This window comes from Piliocolobus tephrosceles, chromosome 16, assembly GCF_002776525.5.
Source record: "Piliocolobus tephrosceles isolate RC106 chromosome 16, ASM277652v3, whole genome shotgun sequence".
NCBI lineage: Eukaryota > Metazoa > Chordata > Mammalia > Primates > Cercopithecidae > Piliocolobus > Piliocolobus tephrosceles.
In genome coordinates this window covers 44,249,065-44,255,835 of record NC_045449.1, presented here as the reverse complement: position 1 = coordinate 44,255,835, position 6,771 = coordinate 44,249,065, and the positions used below count along the sequence as shown (strand labels likewise).

At 41.0% G+C, this 6,771-nt stretch overlaps 1 pseudogene; it reads left to right on the top strand.

Annotated features, from left to right (window-relative positions):
* Positions 1–377: 377 nt before the first annotated feature.
* Positions 378–666, top strand: LOC111537292 (annotated as a pseudogene).
* Positions 667–6,771: the final 6,105 nt, after the last annotated feature.

The window sequence follows — 6,771 nt, the reverse complement described above, 5'->3', positions numbered from 1 at the left end:
TGTTAAACTGGTGTTATTTCTTTATTTAATGTTCGGAAGAATTAAGCAGCTAAACCATCTGGAAGTGTTTTTTGTAGGAAAATGTTTAATTGCTGATACAATTTTTCTAATAGATATAGGATTATACATAGTGTTCCATAAGCTTTGTTGTGTTTTTCAAAAATGTTGACCATTTTATCCAAAATTTCTAATTTATTAGCACAGAGTCATTATAGTGTCAATATCTCAATTGCCTGTAGGATGTACACTGGATAGATTCACAGCAAAACTGAGCAGAAGGGTTCTTCTGCCCCTCCTGGTGCTGCTTGTGTGCTCCTTTGGTGAGGATCTGGTACCTCTTTTGTGAAGCAGCAGCTGAGGACACTCCGGCGCTCGCCATGGCCGATGAAAAGCCCGAGGAAGGAGTCAAGACTGAGAACAAATGATTATATTAATTTGAAGGTGGTGGGGCAGGATGGTTTTGTGGTGAAGTTTAAGATTAAGAGGCATATACCACTCAGTAAACTAATAAAAGCCTATTGTGAACGACAGGATTTGTCAATGAGGCAGATCAGATTCTGATCTGACGGGCGACCAATCAATGAAACAGACACACTTGCACAGTTGGAAATGGAGGCTGAAGATACAGTTGATGTGTTCCAACAGCAGACGGGAGGTATCTACTGAGAAGGGAAACTGCTTTTTTTTTTTTTTTTTTGACGGAGTTTTGCTCTTATTGCTCGGGCTAGAGTGCAGTGGTGCAATCTCGGCTCACTGCAACCTCTACCTTCCGGTTTCAAGCAATTCTCCTGCCTCAGCCTCCCAAGTCGCTGGGATTACAGGCGTGTGCCACCACGCCCAGCTAATTTTTTTGTATTTTTAGTAGAGATGGGGTTTCTCTGTGTTGTCCAGGCTGGTCTCGAACTACTGACCTCGTGATCCACCCTCCCAAAGTGCTGGGATTACAGGCATGAGCCACCACACCCAACCCGAATCTGCTTCTTTACTCCAGCACTCAGTTCTTTAAAGACCAAGATTACAAGATTGCATTCTTAATTAGAAAATTGCAATTTCGTTCCACTGCATCCTGACTATTACAATATAGTTTTCTCTATTCTTTGATTTCCCCCTTCCCCATTCCTTTATGTACATAAAGTAACTGATATATGTGCACAAGTGTGCTGCATTTTAAAAAACTGAACAGCCAATGGTATGTTTTGATTGGCATCAAGTGGAGACGGGATGGGGAAAAATATGGATTCTGTGAAAATATCCCCTTTCTCCATTAGTGGCATGTTCATTCAACTTCTACCTTTATATTCCAGTAAGTTATTTTGCTCTCAGTGTTTTAACAACAACAACAACAACAACAAAAATACCACATAAAAATCCTTGCATACCTTGTTCAGTTGGAGAATTTTAATGTTTTTCATTTGTCATTATAAAACCAAGAACAATTTTATAACTTTTTTGTACATAGCTGTTACATGTAGGGCAATCTATCTTTAAGTAGGGAGAAATTACTCTAAAAAAATAAAAAAGAATCCTCGATAGTTTTCCCTTCAAGTCAAGTGTCTTGTTGTTTAAATAAACTTATTGTTTTTTAAAAAAAAAACTAAGCAGAAGGCACAGAGATTTCCATAAACCCCTTGTCCCCACATAGTCTCTGCTACTATCAAAATAGTACATTTGGGCCGGGAGTAGTGGCTCACACCTGTAATCCCAGAACTTTGGGAGGCTGAGGTGTGTGGATCACCTGAGGTCAGGAGTTCAAGACCAGCCTGGCCAATGTGGTGAAACCCCGTCTCTACTAATAATACAAAAATTAGCTGGGCCTCGTGGTGTGTACCTATAATCCCAGCTACTTGGGAGGCTGAGGCAGGAGAATCACTTGAACCCAGGAGACGGAGGTTGCAGCAAGCTGAGATCGTGCCATTGCACTCCAGCCTGGGTAATAAGAGTGAAACTCTGACTTTGAAAAAAAAAAAAAAGTACATTTGTTGCAATAGATGAACTTATATTAATACATTATTATCACCCAAAGACCATAGTTTACATTAGGGTTCACTCTTGGTGTTGAGTATTGAGTTTGGACAAATGTATATGATATATATCCACCATTGTAGCGTCATACAGAATAGTGTCACTGCCCTAAAAATCCTCTGTGCTCTGCATGTTCATCCTTCTCTCTCTCCACCCCCGGCAACCACTGATCTTTTACCATCCTCAAAGTTTTGCCTTTTCCAGAATGCCATGTAGTTGGAATCATACAGTAGGTAGCTTTTCCAGATTGGCTTCTTTCATCTAGAAATATGCATTTAAGTTTCCTTCATGTCTTTTCATGGCCTGATAGCTCATCTCTCTTTAGCACTGAATAACATTCCATTGTATGAATGCACTGCAGCTTATTTATCCATTCACCTACAGAAAAACATCCTGATTGCTTCCACGTTTTGGCAATCGCAAATAAAGCTGCTATAAACATTCATGTGCAGGTTTTTTCTGTGTAGACATAAGTTTTAAACTCATTTGGATAAATACCAAGGGACAAAATTGCTAGATTGTATGATAAGAATGTGTTTAGTTTTGTAAGAAACCGCCAAACTGTCTTTCAAAGTCGCTGTACCATTTTGCATTCCCATCAGCAACAAATGAAAGTTCCTGTTCCATATCCCTGCCAACATTTGGTCTTGTGAGTGTTTTGGATTTGGGCCATCCTAATATGTATGTAGTGGTATCTCATTGTTGTTTTAATTTGTAATTCCCTAATGACATATGATGTTAAGCATCTTTTCTTATATGTAATTGCCATCTGTATGTCTTCTTTGGTGAAGTGTGTGTTTAGATCTTTTGCCCATTTTTTAATTGGATTGTTTGTTTTCTTATGGTTGTGTGTTAAGAGTTCTTTGTGTATTTTGGATGAGTCGTTTATCAAATGCGTCTTTTGCAAATATTTTCTCCCCGTCTGTCAATTGTCTTCTCATTCTCTTAACAGTGTCTTTTGCAGAGCAGAAGTTTTTCATTTTAATTAACTCCATCTTATCAATCTTTTCTTCCATGAATCAAGGCTTCGGTGTTTTATCTAAAAAGTAATCCCAAGGTCATCTAGGCTTTCTCCTGTGTTATCTTCTGTGAATGGAAGATACATAGTTTTGCATTTTACTTTTTCTTCACTTTTGAAGGATAATTTCACAGGTCCCAGAATTCCAGGTAGGTGGTTTTTCTCTCACAACACTTTTTAAATACAATCATGCACCACTTAGCAACAGGGATAATTTGAAGAAATGCATTATTGGGTGATTTCATCGTTGTGCAAACATCATAGAGGGAACTTACACAGAGCTAAATAACAGAGCCTACTATACACCCAGGCTGTGTGAGATAGCCTGTTGCTCCTGGGCTACGAACCCTTACAGCATGTTATCGTACTGAATGCTGTAGGTGACTGTAACACAATGCAAGTGTTTGTGTATCTAAACATATCTCAATGTAGAATACCTACAGTGAAGGTATGGTGTGATAATCTTATGGGACCACCGTACGACTGTACGTGGTCCATCATTGACCGAAATGTCTTTATGCAGTGCATGATTCTATTTCACTCCACTCTGTTCTTGCTTACGTGGTTTTTGAGGAGATGCCAGATGTAATTGTTATCTTTGCTCCTCTATGAGGAAGTTGGCTTTTTTCCTCTGGTTTCTCTCAAGATTTTGCATTTATCTTTGATTTTCTGCAGCTTGCATAGGATATGCCTAGATGTAATTTTTTTTTTTTTTTTTTTTTTTTTTTTGCTTTTATCCTGCCTCGTGTTCTCAAATTCTTCCTGGATCTGTAGATTGGTGTCTGACTTTAAGTTGGGAAATTCTCAGTCATTGTGGCTTCAAATATTTCTTCTGTTCCTTTATTGCTTCTCCTTCTGGTATTCCCATTTTGTGTATGTTACACCCTTTGCAATTGTCCCACAATTCTTGGATATTCTGTTCTGGGCTTTTTGTGTGCGTGTGGGGTGTGTGTGTGCACGTGCGTGCATGTGCGTGTGTGTTTTCAGTCTTCAGAAAGAAGAGTGTTTTCTCTTCTGTTTTGGGGGGTTTCTGTTGACATATTCTCAAGCTCAGAGATTCTCTCCTCAGCTGTGTCCAGCCTACTGACGAGCCCATCAAAGGCATTCACCGTTTCTGTTATGGTGTTTTTGATCTCTAACATTTCCTTCTGGTTCTTTCTTAGAATTCCCATCTCTCTGTCTACATTATCCATTTGGCCTTGCATGCTGTACACTTTATCCATTAGCACCCTTAGCATATATATTTTTTTGAGACCAGAGTCTAGCTCTGTCGCCCAGGCTGGAGTGCAGTGGCACAATCTCATCAACTCACTGCAACCTCTGCCTCCCAGGTTCAAGCAATTCTCCTGGCTTAGCCTCCCAAGTAGCTGGGATTACAGGTACCTGACACCACGCCCAGCTAATTTTTGTATTTTTAGTAGAGACGGGGGTTTCACTGTATTGGGCAGGCTGGCCTCAAACTCCTGACCTCAGGTGATCCGCCTGCCTCTGCCTCCCAAAGTGCTGGGATTACAAGCGTGAGCTACCATGCCCGCCCCCACTTAGCATTAATCATAGTTATTTTTAAATTCCTGGCCTGATGATTCTAACATCCCAGCCATATTTGAGTCTGGCTCTCATGCTTGCTCTGTCCTTTCAAACTACGTTCTATTGTCCTTTAGTATGTATGTCTCATAATTTTTTCTTTTTGATAGCAAGACATGATTTATGTGCTGAACAAAAGAAACTGCAGTTTCTTTAGTAATGTGTTGGTAAAGTGTCGGAGAGTGCTCTCTAAACCTATGATTGTCTCAATCTTTCAAAGAGCCTGTGAAATTGTAGGCTCTGAAAACAAAACAAAACAATACTTTAGGCTCTGGTAAAATAGTTCCTCTTGAGGGCAGGCCTTGTGAAGCTGAACAGAATGCTCTGGCATATTTCATATGAGAACCCGGTTAACCTCCTGGAGGTAAGTAAAACTCACAAAAGTGTGTGTGTGTTGGGGGGTCCCTCCTGTAACTAGGTCCCCTGGAATTTTTTTTTTTTTTTTTCTTTGAGATGGAGTCTCATTCTGTTGCCCAGGCTGGAGTGCAGTGGTACAATCTTGGCTCACTGCAACCTCTGCCTCCTGGGTTCAAGTGATTCTCATGCCTCAGCCTCCTGAGTAGCTGGGATTACAGACAGGTGCCACTACACCCAGCTAATTTTTTAGTAGAAATGGGGTTTCACCATGTTGGCCAGGCTGGTCTCGAACTTCTGGCCTCAGGTGATCCGCCCAGCTCAGCCTCCCAATCTGCTGGGATTACAGGTGTGAGCTACCACAGGTGAAGACCTGGAATTTTTAACTCTCAGACTTGTTCACATTAAGCCTCCAACAATTCATCAGTTACAGTTCAAGTCTGGTTCCCAGGGATATTTTTGCTCATGGGTTTCTTGTGCTCTGGTAAATTGTGATTCTCCATATCCACCTGTCTTTTTCTCCAGTGTTGAGTACAGCAGCTTGCCCTGTGACGAATCCAAGAGGAAGCTGTTGATTTTTCAGTTGGTTCAGCTTTTTACTTGTTGGCAGAGTAACAACTTACTTCCAAGCTTCTTACATGTCAAAATAGAATCTTCTTCTCCTCCTTCTTAACAGAGTCTCACTATGTTGTCCAAGCTGGCCTCAAACTCCTGGGCTCAAGCAGTCCTCCTGCCTCAGCCTCCGAAGTAGCTAGAACTACAGGTGCATGGCACCATGCCCAGCCTCTTCATCTTTTAGAGAATATTTTCACTTGTCTAGTTTGCCAGTTATTTTACAGCATTTCAAATATATAATATTTTTTGAGACTGAATCTTACTCTATCACCCAGGCTGGAGTGTGGTGGTATGATCTTGGCTCACTGCAACCTCCACCTCCTGGGTTCAAGCAATTCTTGTGCCTCAGTCTCCCAAGTAGCTGGGATTACAGGTGCCCGCCACCATGCATGGCTAATTTTTGTATTTTTAGCAGAGTCGAAGTTTCACCATGTTGGCCAGGCTGGTCTCAAACTCCTGGCCTCATGTGATCCTCCCACCTTGGCCTCCCACAGGCATAAGCCACCGTGCCTGGCCTTCAAATACATCATTTAATTGTCTCCTGGTTTCCATCATTTCTCTGAAATTATTAGGTGCCAATCTTACATATTAAAGATAGCATAAAGTTGAGTCTTGTTCTTTGTTTTATTTTATCCAGTTTGATAATTAGGTTTTAGAATATTTAGATTATTTACTTCTGATGTAATTGTGTCAACATTATTGGGCTCAAATCTACCATCTTGCTATTTGTTTTCTATTCGCCCCATATATACTTTATTTCTTTTTCCTATTTTCCTGCTTTCTTTTGAATTAATTGAATATTTTAAAATATTTATTTTATCTCTACTAATGTCTAATTACCTATATTGCTTTAAAATTTGTTAGTACTTGGCCGGGCGCGGTGGCTCACACCTGTAATCCCAGCACTCTGGGAGGCCGAGACGGGCAGATCATGAGGTCAGGAGATCAAGACCATCCTGGCTAATATGGTGAAACCCCATCTCTACTAAAAAATACAAAAAACTAGCCGGGCGAGGTGGCGGGCGCCTATAGTCCCAGCTACTCGGGAGGCTGAGGCAGGAGAACGGCATGAACCCGGGAGGCGGAGCTTGCAGTGAGCTGAGGTCCGGCCACTGCACTCCAGCCTGGGCCACAGAGCGAGACTCCGTCTCAAAAAAAAAAAAAAAAAAAAAAAAAAA